The 22,250-nt window shown below is 44.3% G+C and overlaps 1 protein-coding gene across 1 annotated transcript in view; it reads right to left on the bottom strand.

The window, feature by feature from the left end:
- The window catches only part of LOC122120767 (engulfment and cell motility protein 1-like), a gene marked incomplete at its 5' end in the record, with an annotated part of 127,768 nt that overhangs the window by 15,507 nt on the left and 90,011 nt on the right, over positions 1 to 22,250 (bottom strand).

The raw sequence follows: 22,250 nt of genomic DNA, 5'->3' as shown, positions 1-22,250 counted from the left end.
GGCTTTCTATTTATCTTGCTAGTTATACCCTTTGCCATGCAGAAACTCTACAGTTTAATGCAATCCCATTTATCCAGACTTTCTTTGATTTGTTGTGTTTCTGGATTTTTATTTAGGAAGTTTCATCCTGTGCCAAGGAGCCCTAGCAAATCCCCTATCCCTTCCTGTAATATTTTCAGGATCTCTGCTTTTACAAACTTAATGTCTTTGATCCATTTGGAGTTGATTTGGGTTCAGGGTGATATATAAGGATCTAGCTAAAATTTTCTACATGTGTGTAGCCAATTCTGTCAGCACCATTTGTTGAAGAGACTATCTTTCTTCCATCTGATAATTTTGGCTCCCTTATCAAAGATTAGGTGGCCACAGGTCTGTGGGATCATGTCTGAGTCTTCAATTTTATTCCATTGATCCTCATGATATTCCTCCAGCACTGTTCTTCCTGCTAAGGACTATTTTTGCTATTCAGGGTCTTTTATTATTCCATATGAATTTTTGGATTGCTTCTTCTATTTCATTAAAGAATGTTGTTTGGATATTGATAGGTATTGCATTAAGTCTGTAGATAGTTTTGGGCAGTACTGCCATTTTCACTATGTTAATTCTCCCAATCCAGGAACGTGGGAGATTTTCCACTTCTTTAAATCTCTGTAATTTCCTTTTTTAAGTTTTTAAAGTTTTCATGCAAATCAAAACCACATTGGGATTCCTCCTCAACCCAGTTAGAATAGCCATTATCAAGAAAACAAATAATAACAGGTGCTGGTGGGGATGTGGTCAAAAGGGAACACTACTACACTGTTTGTAGGAATATAAGTTGTTTCACCACTTTGGAAGGCAGTATGGAGGTTCCTCAAAAGACTAAACATAGAACTCCCCTGTGATCCAGCAATCCCACTCCTGGGCATTTATCCAAATGATCTCAAACTAGGCCACACTAAAGCTACCAGAACAACTATGTCCATTGCAGCCTTATTTACATTAGCTAAGATATGGAACCAACCCAGATGCCCCTCAATAGATTAATGGATCAAGAAAATGTGGTATATTTACACAATGGAATTTTATGCTTCTATCAGAAAGAATGACATTACCCCTTTCATAAGGAAATGGAAAGACTAGGGGAAAAAATCATATTAAGTGAAGTAAGCCATACCCAAAGAAACATAGGCTCTATGGTTTCTCTCATCTGTAATAAGTAGTATGTGCCTAGGTTAATCCTGACAGAGAATCATATTAGCTCAAGAGCTATGTACATATGACCATACAAAATGCTATTGAAATGAACTCCAAGACATGGAAACAACGGGTCTTTTTTTAAGTTGTCAACCTTGATGTCGACAGTGTACTATAGCTAGTTCTTTCTTCTTATTTTACTTCATTTATCTTCTTCCATTGGTTTATCCCTGGCAATCTCTGTCTTTGATTCTGGTATCCTCCATCTTGTACATGCATTTATCTGATTGTGGGAAAGAAAGGGAAATGACAAAATGCTGAAAGAAATACAAGAGATGACCTATTGCAACAATGATAGTCACAGGTCACTATGTTGGAAATGAACTTTACAACTTTGGGGGGAGGGGGGAGGAAAGGGATAGTGGGAGAACAACAATGTTCAACAAGAAATGCACCTTGCTCATGTAAATGTAACCCCTCTGTACAGCATCTTTACAATGAAATAAATTCTTTTTTTTTTAAAAAAAAAAAAGAAAATCTCAGCTGGCCAAGTTCCTAGGACTCAGATGGCAGGCATTATCAGCAGGAAAGTCAATTCCCTAGGGAAGGTTTTAATTGACTTGGCTTACCTTGTCTGCTTCCTCTCTGTTCCCACCCTCCTTTGAAACTCACCATTCCAGGAAAGTCTGTAATGATTGACGGCTATGCTTTAGTTTGAAAAATAAACTCACTCCAAAATGAAGTCCCCTTCTGAACTACTTAAGACATTTCAGAATAGAAATTTAGTAGGAATATCTAGGAAATGTTCTCTAGATAATTCTTTTAACTTAAGAAAGATGAAGGAAAAACTTGGTGCTGGTGGCTCACATCTATAATCCTAGCTACTCAAGAAGGTGGAGATCTGAGGATGTCGGTTCAGAGCCAGCCAGAGCTGGCTGAGCCTCAGTGCCTAGGCTCCTATCTCCACTAGGAAGTGGAGCTATGACTCCTTGAGTGAAACCTTGAGTGAAAAATCTCAGGGATAAACCCCAGGCCCTGAGATCAAGACCCAGGACTGACACACATAGACAGACACAGACACACACTCAGACACACACACACAGACACACACACACACACACACACACACACACACACACACACACATATAAGAAGAAGAGGAGAAGCGGAGGGGAGAGAAGGGGATGAAAGGAAATATTCTCTGAAAAACATCTCACAATTCACTTCCTTCCCTGAACCTCCATACAAAACGCTACACCATCAAAACCAGCTGATTAATTATCTCCTGCAGAATTCATAAGTTAGAGAAACTGAGATAATATCCACAATTTATGTTGCTCCTTATATTTAAAAGGAAGGTTTATATTGTAGATTTATAAACAGGCTGTGATCCTAGCCACTCAAGAGGCTGAGATCTCAAAGTCACGGTTGAAGCCAGCTCAGGCAGCAAAGTCTGTGAGACTCTTATCTCTAATTAACCACCAAAACATCCTGAAGTAGAGCTATGGCTCAAGTGGTAGAGCTTGGCCGTGATCGATAAAGCTAAGGGAGAATACTCAGGCCCTGAGTTCAAACCCCAGCACTGCCTTCCCTGCAAAAGAAAATCTTAAAAGTAAAAGCAACAACATGGTCTCCCTGATACGTAGATGTTAAATCCAAACGCAAGAGATATGACAAAGTAAACAGGACTTAAGAAACAAAAGACATCTGCTTATTTTGTCACATAATTTTTTTTTTTTTGGTCAGTCATGGGGCTTGAGCTCTGGGCCTGAGTGCTGTCCCTCAGCTCTTTAGCTCAAGGCCAGCGCTCTACCACTTGAGCTACAGCACCACTTCCGGTTTTCTGATGGTTTATTGGAGATAAGAGTTTCCCGCACGCCCTGGCTTTCATAGAGTTTCCCTCCCGGGCTGGCTTTGAACCATGATCCTCAGCTCTCAGCCTTCTGAGTAGCTAGAATTACAGGCATGAGCCACCGGAGCCTGGCTCTGTCATATAATTTCTAAATGACTCCATGTTCTTGACCTTATGTGTGTGTGTGTGTGTGTGTGTGTGTGCGTTTGTGTCCATCTGAGGAAAGCTAGGAGGAGGGCACAGAATCAGAGAGAAATGGGGAAAAATACAACAGAGATGCCCATCAACTATACTGGACATTAATGAAAATAACTAAGCAACTCAAGGGCAGCAATGGGAGGGAGGGAATGAGATGGAAAGAGGGAACAGCTAACACTAAGCAAAAGGAAAGAAATGTACATATCACCTGATGTGGAAGAAATAGTTATATTGTCAAAGCTTATATAATTCACAAACTTTATGGACCATGATAATGACAATGTGTCTTATGAAGGTTAAAATGTGTCTGTGACTACCGCACAATACTATGAAATTTGTGAAATTTATGTAACCGCATAATCTCAATAAAAAATATTTTTTAAAAAAAGTAAAGGCAACTGACAAGTTCCTTAGTAGGAGCAGGCTGGGAGAAGAATTTGGTCTTAAGTCTTAAAAGTAATGTGGCTTAAAAGTAATCCACATTTAATCTCCACACCTTTGCACAAGTTTTTACATTTCAACTTTTACAACAAAGGTTACAAATGGCCAGGCTATACCCGTAGCTCATATTTCTAATCCTAGCTACTCAAGCAGCTGAGATCTGAGAATTAAGGTTCAAGGCCAGCCCAGGCAGACAAGTATAAGACACTTAATCAGCAAAAAGCTGGAAGCGGAGGTGTGGTTCAAATGCTAGGGCACCAGTCATGAGCAAAAAAAAGTGAGATCACGAGGCCATGAGTTCAAACCATAGTACCTGAACACATGCACACACACACACACACACACACACACACACAGCCAAAAGTCTTAAAAGAAAGTCGAATTATGAAATACAGCTGGTTGTGGTCAGATTTTGAAGCAAAGATTTAGGAGAAGCTGGAAAAAGAGAACGGAGAAAAAACTGAAAAGTGCAAATCACTGTTTCCTGAGTCTGCTTCTAACATGCAAGGTAAAGGGATCATAATTGATAGGACATCAGCCATACGTCACAGCTGGTGGTCAGCTTATTTCAGGGTAGCTCTATGGTTTGGCATGGCAGAGCGAAGCCTCCCATGCAGAGAAAATGAAATGATCCACTCAGCCCAGAGAGGGGAAGGAGGCTGACTTCCAGGCTGACTTTATTATGGTGACAATTTACATTGCAGATTGTCACATTCTAACTCCACATCTGACAAGCGAATAAACTCACAGCAAATTCCCCGTGGCTTCACAATACCAAGACAATGACTTTGACAAAGTGGGCTACACAACTTGCTTGTCTATCCCTGGTTGGGGGGTTAGGAGCTATAAACCTACCAGGAAGTGATTCCACTATCCGATGCTCTAGCTCGGCATCTCCAGTGGTGCCGGGGAAACAAAAGCACAGACTGCTTCAGCCCACAGGACAAGGACATCTTCACCTATGAACTCAAGGAGTGCCATCCAAATAAATGCTGGCCTTCTCACAGGACAGCATAATAAATAATGCTCATGAGATTAACATTTGGAAATCAGGATTCGTGTTTCTATGGGGAGAAAAAAATCTAAAAGATAGCAAGAGCTTGAAGACAATCATGATGAACATTACACAGATTCATCTGAGAAGAACAATGCACATCCCCCTGGCCCACTCACTTCCAGAAAAGTCAAGGTGGAAGAAAAGAGGCAAGAGGAAAACATACAAGAGTGGGACCCATCAGCTGCACTGGACATTGATTAAAACGACTAAGCAACTCAATGGCAGTGACAGGAGAGAGGGAACAGTTGACACTAAGCCAAAGGAAAGAAATGTACATATCACTGGATGTGGAAGAAATTGTCAAAGCTCACAGAACTCATAAACTTTATAGACAATAATAGAGACAATTTGCCCCAAGAATGTTAAAACGTGTTTGTGACTGTAACTATCACTATCCCACAATACTGTGAAATGTGTGAAATTTATATAATCATTTAATCACAATAAAAAATTGCAAAAAATTTGTATATTAAAAAAAGAGACAATGGATGGACTATTCTGGGTTAAAGGAGGGTGCAGAGAAGGACAAGCAATGTGTGTCTGTGGATTGTGTCCTGGTTTGGTTAAAAAGGGGGGGGGAAAGGACATTGGATGTAATTTGAGGAGTCACTGTAGATTAGACTATAGTACTGTGTTAATGTTGAATCTTCAGAATTTTATTATAGACCCTAAGGAAACATAGGGTCTCCACCTGCTTGCAAATGCTTTGGGGAAAAGAATTTGGGTGTACTTAGATGATAGACAGACAGACAGACAGATAGATAGAGTTGGATACATAGATGAGATAGATGATGGATGGATGAATTGGCAGATGAGAGAGAGGCAGGTAGGTAAATAAACAGATATAGCTAGTCATGGTAGGCAGACAGACAGATAAACAGATAGACGATGGATGTTAGATGGGTGAATTGGCAGATATGAGATAAATAGGTAGATAAATAAATAAACAGATATAGATAGGCAGGCAGACAGACAGATGAGTTAAGATAGGTAGACAGATGGATAGACAGATGCACAGACAGATGGATGGGTGGATGGATGGAGGGATGGATGGATGATAGGTGGATGAATTGGCCGATGAGAGATTGATAAATGACAGATAATTGACTGACAGATGGCAGAGATAGATGATGGAGAAAAGTCAGACAGACATACCATAGGAACCACACTATCAAGTGAATAGGCAATGTAAATATCAACAATGCAAGGCTGAGGTTATGCAGAGGCTCCTTGTTTGAGTTCTGGAACCTTTCTCTAATTTAAAATGATCTCAAGCTGGGTGCCAGTGGCTCACACTTTTAATCCTAGCTACTCAGGAGGCTGAGAGCTAAGGATCAAGGTTCAGAAGCCAGCCCAGGTGGAAAAGTCCCCGTGAGCTTATCTCCAATAAACTACTCCAAAAAGCCAGAAGTAGTGCTGTGGCTCAAGTGGTAGAGCACTAGCTTTGAGCAAAAAGTGGCTCAGGGAGAGAGCCTAGATACTGAGTTTAAGCCCCAGGGCCAGCAAAAAGGGAATAAAGTTATCTCAAACTTAACAGGATAGGGTATGTGGACCACATGACCAGTATATTAAACAAGTTGTCCATGCTAAAAGTTATTTTTAGATTAAACCTTGTTCATCTCGTTACAAGTACAAGTAATGAGAGACTCAGGATCCCTAATCCTAGGCCACAGTGGCTCAGACTTCAGGGGGAAGAAGGGACTGACAAGACTTCACTGCCAGTGGCCTCAGGCAGCCTGCTGAGGCAGGGCTCACCTCCAGGTCCTGAGATGCACAGGCATGAAGGGAGGCTAGGGCCTCGCCCCTCCCACATTCACCATGGCTGCTATCTGTAGGTTCCCCCACCCCCTCTTCTCAGCTTAAATAACTCAGCCTTCACCACAAACAGCGCTGTCCCGCATTCTCAGATTTGATTACCTTTACAGCTCCCATATCTGTCAGGACCCCTGACAGGAAGACAAATCTAGTTATATAAACAAAAGGCCAATTTATACTGAAGAGAGGTATATATAAATAGCATTATATCTAGTATATAATAGTACATTCTACATGTAAGAAAAATTCTCCATAAATATGTATTGGATGAGAGAAACTGCAATGTACCAGAGATGAGTGTGTCATCTTCAGAGCGGTGAAGTGATTTACCCAAGGTCAACAGCGTGATTTAAACCGGGCTCTGAATAGCAGTCAGGTAATACTTCAGTCAGTATCTTGAATGGGACCTTGAAGCCATGTCAACACCGCACCATGGACCTCCAATTACTATTTTTCTTTTGTCTTTTTTGTTGTTGTTAGCTGTGGGGCTTGAACTCAGTGTGTGGGCACTATTCCTGAGCTCTTTTGATCAAGGATAAAGCTCTACCACTTTGATCCATAGCTCCACTTCCAGTTTTCTGCTGGTTAATTGGAGATAAAGAGTCTCAAAGACTTTCCTGCCCGGGCTGTCTTTGAACCACAATCCTCAGCTCTCAGCTTCCTGAGTAGCTAGGATTACAGATATAAGTCACAAGTGCCTGGTTACTGCCACATTTCTTGTCAGGGAGACAAGTAATCTTGAGCAAAGCAGATGTGACGAGAGGAATAGAAACTTATTCTTTCTTTTTTTTTTTGGGGGGGGGGGGACTTGGTCATGGGGCCTGGGCACTGTCCCTCAGCTTTTCAGCTCAAGGCTAGCGCTCTACCACTTGAGCCACAGTGCCACTTCTGGCTTTTTTTCTTTTTGCTTATGTGGTGCTGAGGAATTGAACCCAGGGCCTCAGGCATGCAAGGCAAGCGCTCTACCACTGAGCCACCTTCCCAGCCCCTAGAAACTTATTCTTTCAATAGAGGTCAGAACCACACACACACACACACACACATACACAAACACACTCTCTTTACACAGTACCAAATATAAACACATGAAATGTGCAAATTATATTTACTCTCTTCTTTTTGTTTGTTTGTTTGTTCTTCTTTCTTTGTGTGTGTGTTCCTAGGAACTTGAGCTTACTCAACTTGTTTCTTGGATGACACCCTACCACTTGAGCCATGCCGCCCCAGCCTGGATTTTTTTCTGGTTAACTGGGGATGAAGTTTCATAGACTTTCTTGCCTGAACTGTAGCTTTGAACTTGACTCCTCTAGATCCCAGCTTCCTGAGTAGCTAGGATTACAGGCGTGAGCCTGTAAAAGCAAGGCAAAATAAAACAAAAACACAAAAACCAAATGACAACAAAGTAGAGACTGTCCCGCATTCGTTTGTGAAGAGGGATAGCAGCTAATAGGGGTCTCCTATGGGCTCCAGAGCAGCACTGGATTCTTTTCAAGCCCTTGAGTATGCACAAAATTATGCAGAGATGCTGCCCCCTGGTGGCTTCAAGAGATAATACAACCAACGCTTGGGTAACAGAGGCAAAGCATCCTGGGGCCATGAGTGTCCTACACAGGGGCAGAGGTAGTGGAAAGATTCAAACCAACCTCTGCAGCAACTCTGTACCTGTTCATCCAACATGCTCTTGAGGCAGAGGCACAACCGGAGCTTCTCTATCTTGGAGTTCTCTTCCCTTTAGTGTTAATTAGCACAGATTAATCACGCAGAGGGGCTCTTCGTTGTGCTGCTTACCACATGCCTCAGCATAAACTAATTGTGCAAAGGGGATTTTCATGGTGATATGCAATATGCAACCTCTCTCTCCTCCCCTCCTCCGGCCTTGTTTTGAAACAGTGTTGGTCAGTTCCATCATGTTCTGTTCATGTAATATTCGGCCCTCTGAATTTGCTTATACATATTTTTATTTCAAAAAGAGACAGTATGGCTTAGGGGGGAGGAAAAGAACACAAGGAAAACATAACACTATGAAATAAAATGATCACATGAGACTCTGGGCAGGCACTGACCCTCCGTATTTCAGGCATAAGATAACGGAGCAAAACACTTATTTTTTAGTAGTGAGTTGTAAATAGGAAAGTACGTCAAATACCCCAGAAAGGCACTAGCATGTGTAACACTGACACAATCAACCGTAGCCACTCTCCCTGGTACAGCTGCCATGAAGAAGAGCTCTGCTGCTGCTCCTGTCACAGACACTTTCAAAACTGTCTACAAGGACTGACAGAGCATAGAATATATATGTATATTATATACTGTGTATATCTTATATATATAAAGGCAGGTGCTTTACCATTCAAGTCATATCCTCAGGCCTTTTCTGCAATGTTTATTGGTTCAGCTATGATCTCAATTTTTGCCCAAGGCCAGACTGGGACTAGAACCCTCCTATCTGTGTTTTCCTTGTAGCTGGGATTACAGGATGTGCACCACCAAACCTGGCTTGTTTTGTGAGATGAAATCTCCCTAACAGAATTTCTCCCAGGTTGGTCTCAAGCTAGGATCCTCTTGACCTCTCGCTGGGATGATAGGCAGGTGCCACCACAAGTCAGCCTATGTTTTCATTTTAAAGAATCATGTCATCAGTGTAGATTTTATGAACAAGTGGGCCTGTAACCCTCTACAATAGCCTGAGGATTTCAGGAAGTTAAAACAGTCTTAGATCCTGAATCTCTTTACAAGGAAAGCATCCGATTTCTAGAGATTTAGTTTATTGTTTTGCCCTTCACTTATATAAGAAAGGAATGATGATATTTATCAGAAATCTTCATGGCTGATGAAAAACCCAGAAAAGATGAATAGTTTACTGTTCATAAACCACAATTGAGGTGATAACAAAAAGTCAATAAATGAATAAACTAGGCTATGCTATCTAATGACAGACTATAGATCACAAAAAACTCACTGCCCTCCAAGACACTGCTTTTGCTTTGCTCTGCAGGTGGCTGTGGCCTCTCAGATCAGATCAGCATTATATAATCCAATATCATTATTTACCATCCCCAAGACCAAGGTGAGAGCAGAAGTCTCCACACTTTCTTATCATAGTTTAATACCTGCCTGAAAAGACTGGGCTAGAAGTATGGCTCAATGGTGCAGCCAAGCAAGCATGATACCCTGAGCTCCAATCCTGGTCTCAGAAGGAAGAGGAGGAGGAGGGAGGGGGGAGGAGGGGGAGGAGGGGGAAGAGGGGGAAGAGGGGGAGGGGGAGGAGGGGGAGGAGGGGGAGGAGGAGCAGGAGGAGGAGGAGAGGAAGAAGAGGAAAGAAGAAGAAGAAGGAGGAGGAGGAGGAATGGGAAGGGGAGGGGGAATGGGAAGGGGAGGGGGAGGGGGGGACGGGGAGGGGGAGGGGGAGGGGGAGGGGGAGGGGGAGGGGGAGGGGAAGGGGAAGGGGAAGGGGAGGGGAAGGGGAAGAAGGGGAAGGGGAAGAAGGGGAAGGGGAAGGGGAAGGGGAAGGGGAAGGGGAAGGGGAAGGGGAAGGGGAAGGAAGGGGAAGGGGAAGGGGAAGGGGAAGGGGAAGGGGAAGGGGAAGGGGAAGGGGAAGGGGAAGGGGAAGGGGAAGGGGAAGGGGAAGGGGAAGGGGAAGGGGAAGGGGAAGGGGAAGGGGAAGGGGAAGGAGAAGGAGAAGGAGAAGGAGAAGAAGAAGAAGAAGAAGAAGAAGAAGAAGAAGAAGAAGAAGAAGAAGAAGGACTTCATGAAAGGAAACATTGCAGAGAAGAAGAAGGACTTCATGAAAGAAAACATTGCAGAAGTGGGCTGGCCTGGAAGAGGGAAGTTTGGTGAGGGACTTGCCGAATTCAACAATACCTGCACCCCTCCCAGCTCCTTTAAAACCTGACCTCAGGAGTGTGTTGATTAGATGATTCCCTTTGGTTTCCTCAAGAGGCAGGCAGGAATTCACAGGAGGAGGGACACTAAGTAAGCTTAAAACTCTTGCTCCAGGCAGGGGCTAGGCTGCCAAAGGCCTCCATGCTCACCTGACCCAGCCCCTGGCTGGCTGGTAGTTTTACAGATCTCTCTTGGAAGAAAGGGGTAATGTTTCTCACATGGGAAGTGAGTGGGGATGAAAGCTATTACATAAGCAGCAAGCAGGCAGGGAAGGCTCTGTGGGGGACTTGCTGGCAAAGAGTGACCGGAGCTCCCTGGCAGGGCGGGAGCTCAGGAGTGAGTGGCCTCCGTGGGAGCCGCAGCCTGAGGCACTTGCTTAGAATCCACACTAAAAATAAGGCCGCAGTGTGTACACAGTGCTGAGTCACTAGGAAACCCTAAAAATAAGACTGCAGCAAACACTTTTTCTAGGAGCAGTATCATTTCAGTTTCCTAGCTTACAATAGTCAGAGTCCCCATGCTCCCAGGCTATCCCATCACACACTTTCCCTCCTGGTGGTGCAGGGGTGCACACACTCTCATGCATACAAGCAAACATGCAAACACACAGCTTCATGCACACACACACACACCCTTGTTTATGCACACGTGCACAAACCCTTGTGTGTGCATCAGTGTGCATACACATCCTCTCATACACTTCACACAGGCACACAGACACATACACCCTAATACATGCACACACATGTAAACACACATCCCCCGTGCATGCACATGCAAGAGTGCACATTCATATTCATGCACATTAAAACACATAGCCTCTTGCATGTGTGCATGCACATGCACACATGCACATTCTTAGTGGGAGCTGGGTGGCATTATGCACTGCAGTTATTCAGTACTGAACTCAGTGAATCCTGACCTTGAGTAGTATTCCTCAGTGGCGGTCTCCTTGGAACCATATGCTCTTAGATTTCAAGAGTCTCCTATACAATTTGTCTCAAGCAAACATGCTTAGGCATCCAGAAGTCCTCTAGACTTTTAATTGATTGACTCTGGCCTGCCAGCATGCTCCCTGTGTTCCAGACTTCCTTCCGTCCTTATGTCTCTTGGTTGCATTCAGCTCTGCACATCCTAACTCAATTCTGTGACAGCACCCCCTCCACTACCACCCCTCCACCTTCATTTGCCTACCACCATTGCAACATTCCTGATGGGCTTCCCCTTCCCTCCCACCTGAAGGCTGGGGTTTTCAATCTCCCACCCAAGAGGCTGTGACCTCCCTTTCTTCTCCACGCTTCTGCTGTAGCAAACAGTCTTTCTCTGGTGCAACCACATCGCTGGCACTCCTTACCCAGAATGCTCTGGGGTCTGGATCCCCCTTGGAAGTTCTCAAACCCAAGTTTAGGACTTGATAGGGAAAGAGGAGAAGTTTTCCAGGAGCTCCATGTCAGTACAACTCTTCCCTCTCTGTTCATCCTAGTTTCTTAGCTGAATTTTCTTTAGCTTCAGATATCACTATCGCATGCTTCAAGCAAATATTGAGTGCTAAGCATTATTTTTATTTTGAATGGACCTCCAACTAACCGCCCCACTGGTAATTCAAATGTCTCTGTCTACTTGGGCAGCAATGACGATGGAAATCCATCTCTCATCTGTCTGCATGTCCAAGGTGGAGGTCACAGCCGATTCAGTGCCTGCTTCAAATGGCATCTTCAACAGTCCCTCCCTCCCCAGGAGGAGATGGGTGAAGTGCCCTGCACCTCTTTTATAGAAGCATCAGTCCCCTCCCCAAGATCTCTTTTCTTTTTCTTTTCTTTCGTTTTTGGGTAGTTCCCAGGATGGAACTCAGGACTTCTCACGTGTTACGCAGACATTCTGCCACCTGAGCCACATCTCTAGTCACCTTTTGCTCTGGTTATTTTTCATATAAGGCCTCACCTTTTTGCCCAGGCCAGCTGGAACCATGATCCTCCTATTTAAACCAAATATAAGCACACACCACCACGCCCAGCTTTTGTCTCTTGAAGTAGAATCTCACAAGCCTTATTTGCCCAAACCTGCGTAGGATTATAATCCTACTGATCTCAACCTCCCACATCGCTGGGATAGCAAGTATGTGCCACTGTGCCCAGCTGATGGATGGTTAATATGGAGTCTTGCCAACGTTTGAAGGCTGGCTACAAAATACAATTCTCCCAATCTTAGCCTCCCAAGTAGCTAGGATTACAGACAAGAGCTACCAGCACCCAGATAAATCTCACTTCTTTATGTCACCACATTAAGGATTAGATTTCAACATAGTATTTAGGGGTGTGGGGGAGGAGCAAAAAGGAATAATTCCATCTCCTACAAAAAGCATTATTTGAGGTTCATCTCTATCATCCCCCCTCCACTAGGAAATCTCACAGGTTCCATGAACAAAGTCCTCATATTCCCTTGACAGATTACAAGGGCATTCCATAATCTGTATTTTTCTTATAATATATATAAACTGCCACCAGTGATTACACACACACACACACACACACACACAAATACACATCTATGGTTTTGAATGGTAAGATCATTAATTTGATTCACTCATGTCAGGTTAGTAAGAACCATGCCAGGTGACCTATGCTGACACTGAAAGGACCTGGAGCTAGAACAGTTCCCAGCAGAGTCACCTATAAGAAGTAACAATGGAACTAGCTGGGAACTGTAGAGGAGAGAAGAGAGTTGGGAGGGAGAGAGAGGCATATACATGGAGGTCCAGAGTGACAGGAAGTTCACTAACAGTAATATCATGAAGGCCATGGTTTCTTCCTAACTCATCCCTGTGACTTCAAGCTCACTGGCACCATGCCCTAAATAATACATCTCCTGTAACTACAGTCACAAATCAATCAATTCATTAGTCTCTGGTACACTGGCTCTATTCTGCTTTGTGAACCACTGTCAACATGCCATACATGACCAACGGGAGGCCATCTTTCTCAGAGTTTCCTACAAATGACCAATGGAAGGCCAGACCTCTGTAATCCAAACTTTCCCTCCATGTCTGAGATACTGATTGTGGATTCCCAGTTGGGCCCACTAGACTGGCTCTTCTTCTATGAGACCTGCTCCCAATCCTACTTCCTGGGCTGGATCCCCTCAGATCAGTAGGTCTCCCCCTCCTTCCAGTGGCCTGTACCTACCCTCCTCCTTCCCCCTAGTGCTCAGGAGTGAAGGAGCAGCTGCAGGAGGGATGCAAGCAAACCTTTCTGGGGAGCTAAGAAGAACATGTCTTAGTAGAAGAGATCCATAAATACAGAAATTAGGAAGGCCAAGAGAAGCTAAATCACAATGTCTTGCTTCAGGCGCCATGGAAAATGGGAGAAAGGCCAATTTTGGGGTTCCCTCGGAATCAAAAAGATGGGCATGCAGAACCTTGATCATCAAACCGGATCTTCCCTCATCACTTTGCTTGGCCTAAGAGCACCCATTGCAACAGCTTCTGCAGAGAGATGGAGGCCTTTCAGCCAGCAGCCTGGAGACAGCACAAGCACACCAGGGCAGAGCTGGCCACACACTGGCCATGCCACTTGCTGCCATGCACACTTGGGAAAGTTCCCAGAGCCCTTGGAAAATCAAAAGTGCATTTCTCAGTGAGAAGCAAGCATCATTCTGCTTCTGACCCCAGATAAGAATGGGGCCCTGCTCCTGCTGGGTTCAGATGGAGAATATCTGTTCAGTCCCTGGAGAAGCAAGGTTGGGCGTGGGGAAGAGCACAACCCAGGTGAATGGTCATATCATGTCCAGCAAGACAAACCCATGGCAATTTAAACAAGCCTGTGTTGGTTTTCTCAAAGATTCTGGGGGGAGTGTGTCCCTGGTGTCCCCTTAGAGGATCTGGGTGGGAAGGGGGAGGGACGCAGAAAAGACACACTTTTCAAAATAGCCAAGGCATGCTCTATTTGCTTCATCTGCGTTAGCTAACCAACTCAACAATGAAAAGCAAGTATGTCTGTAAGTCCTGATGCAACATGGCAGCCTTTGGGGGAGATCATTAACCCCTTGAAATGGTAAACCCACCTTCTCTCTCTGTCCCTCTGTCTCTGTCTCTGTCTCCATCTTTGTCTCCTCTCCACCCCAAATGAAAAGTGTGGTGTGATGCCCTCCTGGGGACAGTTCTTATGTCACCGTGAGATTCTCTGACAAGTTCTGTCCTTTCCCATTGGAAGATTTCAGTAATCTGAATTCCTACAGAGACCGAATGTCATGTCCACAATTAGAATCCTTCGCCAGGGAGTGGCTTGTGGAGTATAGACAGCATCCTCACAGACTCAAAGCACATACATCCGAGTGTATGTGTGGTGAGATGTGTAGGTACACACACTCCCCCCAAGATCATCTCACATAGAATTCAGAGCTCTGTAGGACATTTGGGCAATGCTGCATGCTTGGAACGATGGAAACTGAATAAAAACTACTGAGACTATAGCCAGGTGCCGGTGGCTCACACCTGTAATCCTAGCTTCTCAGGAGGCTGAGATCTGAGGATCATGGTTCAAAGCCAGCCCAGGCAGGAAAGTCCGTAAGACTCTTATCTCCAATTAAAAAAAACCACTAGAAAACCAGAAGTGGCGCTGGTGGCTCAAGTGGTAGAACGCTTGCCTTGAGCTGAAGAATGCAAGGACAGCACCAGAGTTCAAGCCCCATGACCGACCATAAAACAAAAACAAAAACAAAAACTACTGTGACTGCATAAGGTCTCAGGATAAAGACAAATACAGAAGGCACAGGTCCAGGTGTCGTGGTCAGGGCCAAGGGAATCCTAAGTCTCTCATAGACCTTTTCTTCATTCTCTTTGTCTCAGCTACCCTCAAATGCCAACACTGTTCTCAAGGATGCTCAAATTCAAACACTGTATTCAGAGATGCTCAGGGCATCCTCCCAGGGCAACGAAGTTCCCATGGAGAGATTCTGGACACCTATGAAGCCCTGTCATCAGAACCAGAGGCCCATAACCTCTCATCCAAGTCCAGATCCTCACCAGACATACTGTTCCATACCCTTTTGAGAGAGTGTCACAAAAGCTGGATATGGTGTGGCACATAATCCTAGCACTCGGGAAGTTGAGGCAGGAGGGATATTAGTTCGATGCCAGCATGTGCTACATAGCAAGACTCTTCTCAAAAGGGAGACGTGGGAGAAGGTCAGCATGGTACAGTAAGAGGTAGGTAATTGTGCCGGTTAGTAAGTTACCTCCTACCACCGCCACATTTTAAAGGGTACTGAGTTCCTATGCCTCTTAACCTAAAAATGGAACAAGGAAGGACTTATCTGGGGAAAATTCCTACCCACGTGTAGAAGGCTAACGTCTCCATACTGTGAAGCATACCTGAGCTGCTCTTCGTAAGAGCAGCTGTGGGCTCCCATGCTTTGGCTACGCATGCCCCTTGCGGCCACAGAGCAGCTCCACTTGTGTCTCCTAGGATCCAATATGAGCAAACGGCAAAGTGGAACAAGGGAGGGAAAACCAGGAGCAGAAGAAACCTGGGGATCTACACATCTCATTTTCAATAACCAGCTCAGACTGGTTCTATCTGGAGTTGAAATTAATCACAGTTGTAAAAAAAAAAAAACAAACCCTAGGAGAATGGAACTCGAGTATCATCCCAGCAATGAACTGTAACAAGTTTTCAGAAGTCCTTTCAAGTATTTCCTTAAAAAATATCGAATGTTTCAAAACAACAGTTATCCAAGTGTCCCCTCTGCAGGACACACAGGTTGTTGTGGGAGTTTCTGGGATGGAACCCTTCCACTCTCCTGTTTCTCCCGTGTTCTTCGTACCCTACCCCTGCTGGGTAAGAGGAGAATCAACACAGCACAAAGGCAAAAGCACCAGACAGAAGCTGCCATCAGGGCACTGCAGGCCAGGTGAGCTACATCCAGAGTATTCACACTGCGAGTGGACAATGAGGCTGCAAGCTACTTGCCCCACATAGGAACAGACATTCCCAGGGCAGCTAGACAGCAAAGATGGGTCAAGGGGGAAAAAAATCTGTAAATATTCTAAATAGAGCTTGTGTGGGCACATATATATGTGTGTGTACATGTACGAGTGTGCATGCATCTGCACGTGTGTACGTGTGTGTAGATGTGTACATGTGTGCTTGTGTGTACTGTGTATATGCATGCATCTATGTGCATGCATGTATTGTGTAAATGTGTGTGTGTGTTACTGGGCTTTGAATTCAGGGCCTGTGATTGCTAGCCAGGCACCCTACCACCCCTTCTAACCTCTTTTTGCTTTAGTTATTTTTTTAGATAGGGTCTCACACTTGGACCATGATCCATTTACTTGTGCCTCTGGGCATTATGGATGTGAATCGCCATTCCCGGCTTGTTCTTTGAGACAGGCTCTCACTAACTTTTTTGCCTGGTAATTCTCCCATATCTGCCTTTCTGGTAGCTGGGAGTACAGATTTGTACAACGCCAGGCCTGATCCGACCTGTGGCACTTTTGATTTCCCCATTGGCATCATTAGGAAATATGTTGACACTATCCTGGCTTCATGAGAGCCCTGGGCCACAGTCCATCCAGCAGGGTCCAACCACAGGAAGTAAAGCTGGACATTAGTTCCAAAGTTCCTTTCTCCTACTGGCTACAACTTCCTGTGGCTGTACATTTCAGACACCTGCAGTCAACACATATGAAACCAAACAGACAGAGTACCATGACCTGCACAATGACACCAAAAACACCCAAGAAAGACATGACACACTTACACACACAGCGTGCAAGTCGCTACTTACTTTCCAATACGACCACCAGAATTCACACCCAGTATTCCCTGTCAGCAACTCTGGTTCACTGTGACTCCATTTACCAGCCTGATCTCTCTAAGCCATCACTGGTATACATTTGGACTAGACTTTTTGCATTACCTGCTTATTTGTGCCATAGTTTGAATTCAGGGCCTCACACATTTGCCAGGCAGGCCCCTTAGTATGTGAGCTATATCTCCGGTTCTTTTTTTGTTTCATTTAGTCTTCAGGCAAGGTGTTGCTTTACTCTCAAGCTTCAGATATCAGTCCCCCGACTCGTGCCGCTCATGGAGCTGGGATGAGAGGCCCAGGGCACCACGGCCAACTTTTAGCGTTGAAATAGGGTCTCCCTGATCTTTTTTCTCCAACCTGGCCTTGACACATAATCTTCTCATCTTTAACCTCCCTAGTAGCTGGGATTACAAGTGGGAGCTAATATATTCAACTATGCAAACTTTTAAATCCTCAAATATGTTTTCACTTTTGTTGTTTTCAATACTTAATGTTCAAATAGGTCTTCGATGCACTAGCTCATCCTGGAAAGCCTACTGGATGGGCTATGCCATGCTTATAAGGCTTCCAACAACAGCACAAGAGAAGTCACTGGGCGTGAAATTTAGGAGAGGGAAGAAGAGGCACACTCCACTGAATGGGTACCACTGCCTCCCTCATCCCTGCATCTTGGAATGCTTCTAATTCCAAATAGACACTGATGCAGGAGACTCTGAGGCCCATGAGTGGGTCCCTCAATTTCAAACCCCACAGGCTCCCAGGACAGCCTACAATGGAGCAGGCAACCCAGCCAGCACTGGGCCAAGGTCTAATGGCTGTGCTCTTGCACCACCTGGTGGCTGTTTAATTTCAGGTCAGTGTTATCTGTCAATGAAGCCAGACAGTACCTAGATCTCCTTAGAACTAGGTCTGCAGCATTTCAAATGAGCATGGGGGATGTGTGATCAGTTGAAGCATGGAGGAGGCAGCCAATCCTGAGATCAAGCTCCCAAGACAAGAAAGCTCTCACTGCATGTGCAAGGCGCTCCCCAGCATGAACCACACAGCAGCCTCTGCATGTCTGAAACCCTCTACCCAGTCCCAGAAAGGGAACCTTGGGCTTAATAACTGACTTCAAATGCTACACTTGATGGTCCCGTGCAGACATTTCCTACAGATCACTCAAGGGTCTGGAAGTCTAGGTAGCTAAAATTTATGCATTTGGGGGATTACAAACATTTTTCTTTGTAGTGGAATTTGCAAGTACAGGAATCCGTGAGTCATGAGGACTGACTGCATATCTCAAACCCTTCTGAATTTAACATTCTCCATTATCTTTCCCTCCCTCCCACAGCCAAATCTATTTGTTTATCTCCTTTGTGAACTGCCCCTGCCTTGGGGAGAGATGCTCACTTCCACTTTGAGCAAATCCAAAAGCTACCTGTGGCTTTTCTAATGTGTGCTCCCAGAGAAGAAGCAGAAAGGAGCATGAGCTAAGTGCTCCTGAGAGTGAGGAGGCCCATCGGCTAACTACTCCCCGAAATGAGAAGGAACATTGACTAGGTGCTCCTCAGAGTGAGAAAGACCATCGGCTAAGTACTCCCTGGAACAGGAAGGATCGTAGACTAGGTGCTCCCTGGGTTGAGAAGGAACATGGGCTAGGTGCTCTCTGGAGGTGGACCATCAGCTAAGTATCCCCTGGAGTGAAGAGGACCACTGGCCAAGTGCTCCCTGGAGTGAGGACCATCAGCCAAGTACTCCCTAGGCCCAGGCCCTATGCTGGCCACTAGTCCACAATCTCACAAGGTCTCCAATGATCCTAAACTCACAAAGTTGTTGCCAGTTTCACAGCTGAAGAAAGCGAAGGGCACACAGGTTGAGGACAGACCACTGGCCCATGGGCCAGAAGGGAGACAGCTAAAATTTCAATCTAGATCCACTGGACTCCCAAGCCTGCTTGGAGGCAAAACAACATCATGCAAATCTCAAAAGGAATCTCTAATCTCAAACCAGGACAGTGATTGGAAACAGGCAAGGTTATCTTGCTTGGTGAACAGAGAATCAGGCAGAACTCTACGTACAATTCCAGGGTGTCCCCGGCCTGCCCTGAGCCAGCTGACAGTGTTTTCTGCCACATGGCCTGTAGGTAGCAGAATGAGCACATGAGTTTGCTCCTAGTACTTAAGAAAGTTTGCCTGGCTGAGTGTGTAAAAGTGAAAGCAGCTTTCTAAAGTTATTGGCTTGCTGCCCTATAAATCATTAATCAACAGTCCTTCCAGTTTCTCAACTGTCTGATGCAAGATCTTGGCCTTGGGGAAGTTCTAAAACTAAAAGCTAAAAGAACATCATGAATATCTAAACTAACTATCTAAACTGAAAGAGTATCATATATAGTAATAATAATTTTAAAAAGAAAACCCTATGTCTCCTGTTGGTTATTGTCCGTTTGAGTTCTACTTTTTTTCCAAAATAACTTTACAAGTTGTTGCAGGAAAGTGTGTGTTGGGGTGGGGGGGGGGGAAGAGAGAATTAGTCCTACAAATTCTACCCCTCCCATCTCCACCCCCTGGAAGTACTGGTTGTAAACTCAGAGCCTCATCTTTGCTTGCAAGCTACCACTCAGGCCATGCCCCCTGCTAGCTGAGCCACACCATTACCACTTGAGCCACACCCACAACATTAGAGGTTCAAATTATTCTACAGGCCAGAAAACCAGACCAAGTCGATGTCCAATGCAACCCTACATCACTCTTCATTCAGCACTCATGAGACAGGGCACCCTCCTGGCATAGAAAACAGAGACAGAGATGTCCCAACACCCTAAGTGAGTCATCTGACATAGACGGAGCCACACTGACTCATGGTAGAAACTGGTGATTTTATACAAGGACCAAGTCTGGAAATAAAAAGAGCTACCTTACCCACTCCCTAGCCCCTTCCCATTTACAAGCCTAGGCCTGTTCGATCTTCACACCCTCCTTTCCCTATGACTCTGCTCTCTGCTGCCAATCATGAAGGACTAGAGCAGAAATACAATCAGCCCTGAAAATGGCAGACATTTTTGACATAGTTCGTGAGAAATCAAAGCAGTGGCAGAAGGAGGACAGTGGACCTACAGCAGCACAGAGGAACCCAAAGGCCACCCATGCACCAGAAGAGGGCAGCAAAATCACTTTGGAGTGGTTCTGAAATACACAAGCCTTGAACTCTCTCTGGAAATTTGACTTGAAGAATATGGATTATGCAAACTTCCAGGGAATTTAGACATGCCTTGCTCAGGACACAAAAGTAAACTTAGAAGGCAGGGGAGTGAAGTCCCTTCTTCACCAGGCTGAATGTCTGGGAAAGAGCTCTGTCAGGTGAGCAAGAACAGCTTGGTCATCATCACAAATCTGCACCTGTCCTGTCAGTCATGACCCTATTCACCAGCATTTTTTAACTTCAATTCAACTAAACAGTCAAATGGAACTCCCAGGTCAAAATTCAGGATATGATAGAACAAAAATGATGTCAGAGTATCATTGTAGGGCAAGCCAAAAAGCTGTGTATGTCGTCAAAAAAAAAATCCCTTATTAGGAAGGACATTGAGACTAACACTGCAAACTTAATTCTTAACTAAAGAGGTACTAAGGAGAGGATTTTAAGATAGTTTGACCATGGAATTACTAGATGTTTATTGGAAGCAACTGAGCCCTATGGAAAGCTTTGAAAATATTTATCATAAAAATGAGTTTTATAAAGTCATCCTAATAATGTGATCAGGGTTATGTGTGCATAAATAATGGGTGCAGTACTGTAATTGCAGATGAGTAGGTGGTTTCAAAACACTGAGTCAGAAAAAATAAAAAAAGCTTAAGGACAGCACACAGCCCCAGGACTGCTACAAAAAAAAAAAAAAAAGTTAAGGATTCTATTCAAAGAGAGAGGCAAAAGAATTGAATAAAGCTAAAATTTCAAAAACTTGATGAAAACTATGAACACACAGATCTAAGTACACAGCATGTGTGTGGGTCAGGTTGGGGGCAAAGGAAAAGACACCAAAAGTGATCATAATCAAGCCCCTCAGGGATTCTGAGGGCAGCAGAAAATAGCAACAGGAGAACAGCATATTTCTCATCAAAAGCAAGTGAGAAGACAGTAGGGCAACATTTTCAGGGGAGGGGAGGGAGAGGGGAGGCAGGGATTCAAATTAGAATCTTATGTGCAGAGAAAGTAACTTTCAAGTTTAGTTAACTTTCAAGAGAAAAGATAAAGAAACTCTCAGAAACAAAAGCTGACAGAGTACGTCACACCATAAGAAATTTAGGGAAAATCAGAACAGTTAGAAATGGAGACAGACATAAATAAAGGAAGACTTCTCAGACATGCCAACTACATGTGTAAGTGCATGGAACTTTTTCTTATGATTTAAGCCTTTTCAAAAGACAGTGGTTTAAAGTAAACTATAGGGCGGAATTTGTACTTTATATATAAAATTTATACTTTGTGTATGTATACATATGTAAGGATATACATATATAGTTTATGTATATAGTTTATGTACATATACATGAAGTAAAAAGTCTGATAAATTATAAAGTACAGAAGACAAGAAGTAGAGGCACATTCCTGTAAAGTTTTTATAACATGCATAAAGTGGTGTTATTGAGGGGAAAAAAAGAGGCTGTTCTGGACACTTTAGATTCAGATTCACAGACTGAAAAAAACAAATAATCAACAACAACAAAAATGCCCAAAGGATAACAAGCATATTGGTGTCTTCAGCAAGACAAAGCTCTCAGGAAAACATAAATTGTACAAATCTTGTGATGTGTTACATACATTCCAGGACTTGACGCGTGTAACTTATTCAGTCCCACACCAAATCGTAAGACGCATCCAGAACTGTCTCCATCCCTCAGCCCCATCTGAAGGAGCAGGTCTGAGGAAAGCCACATGTGTTCCAGACTGATTATTCTTGGCTACACTTAATCACCACCGAGTAAACAAATGCAGCACTCACTCACACTTGTGCAACTTATTCCATCCCCTGCAGCCAGA

Source organism: Dipodomys spectabilis, unplaced genomic scaffold, assembly GCF_019054845.1.
Source record: "Dipodomys spectabilis isolate Male_0828 unplaced genomic scaffold, ASM1905484v1 ptg000178l, whole genome shotgun sequence".
In the NCBI taxonomy this organism is placed as follows: Eukaryota; Metazoa; Chordata; class Mammalia; order Rodentia; family Heteromyidae; genus Dipodomys; species Dipodomys spectabilis.
The sequence above is the reverse complement of the archived record's forward strand: the minus strand, read 5'-3'. Positions and strand labels throughout refer to the sequence as shown.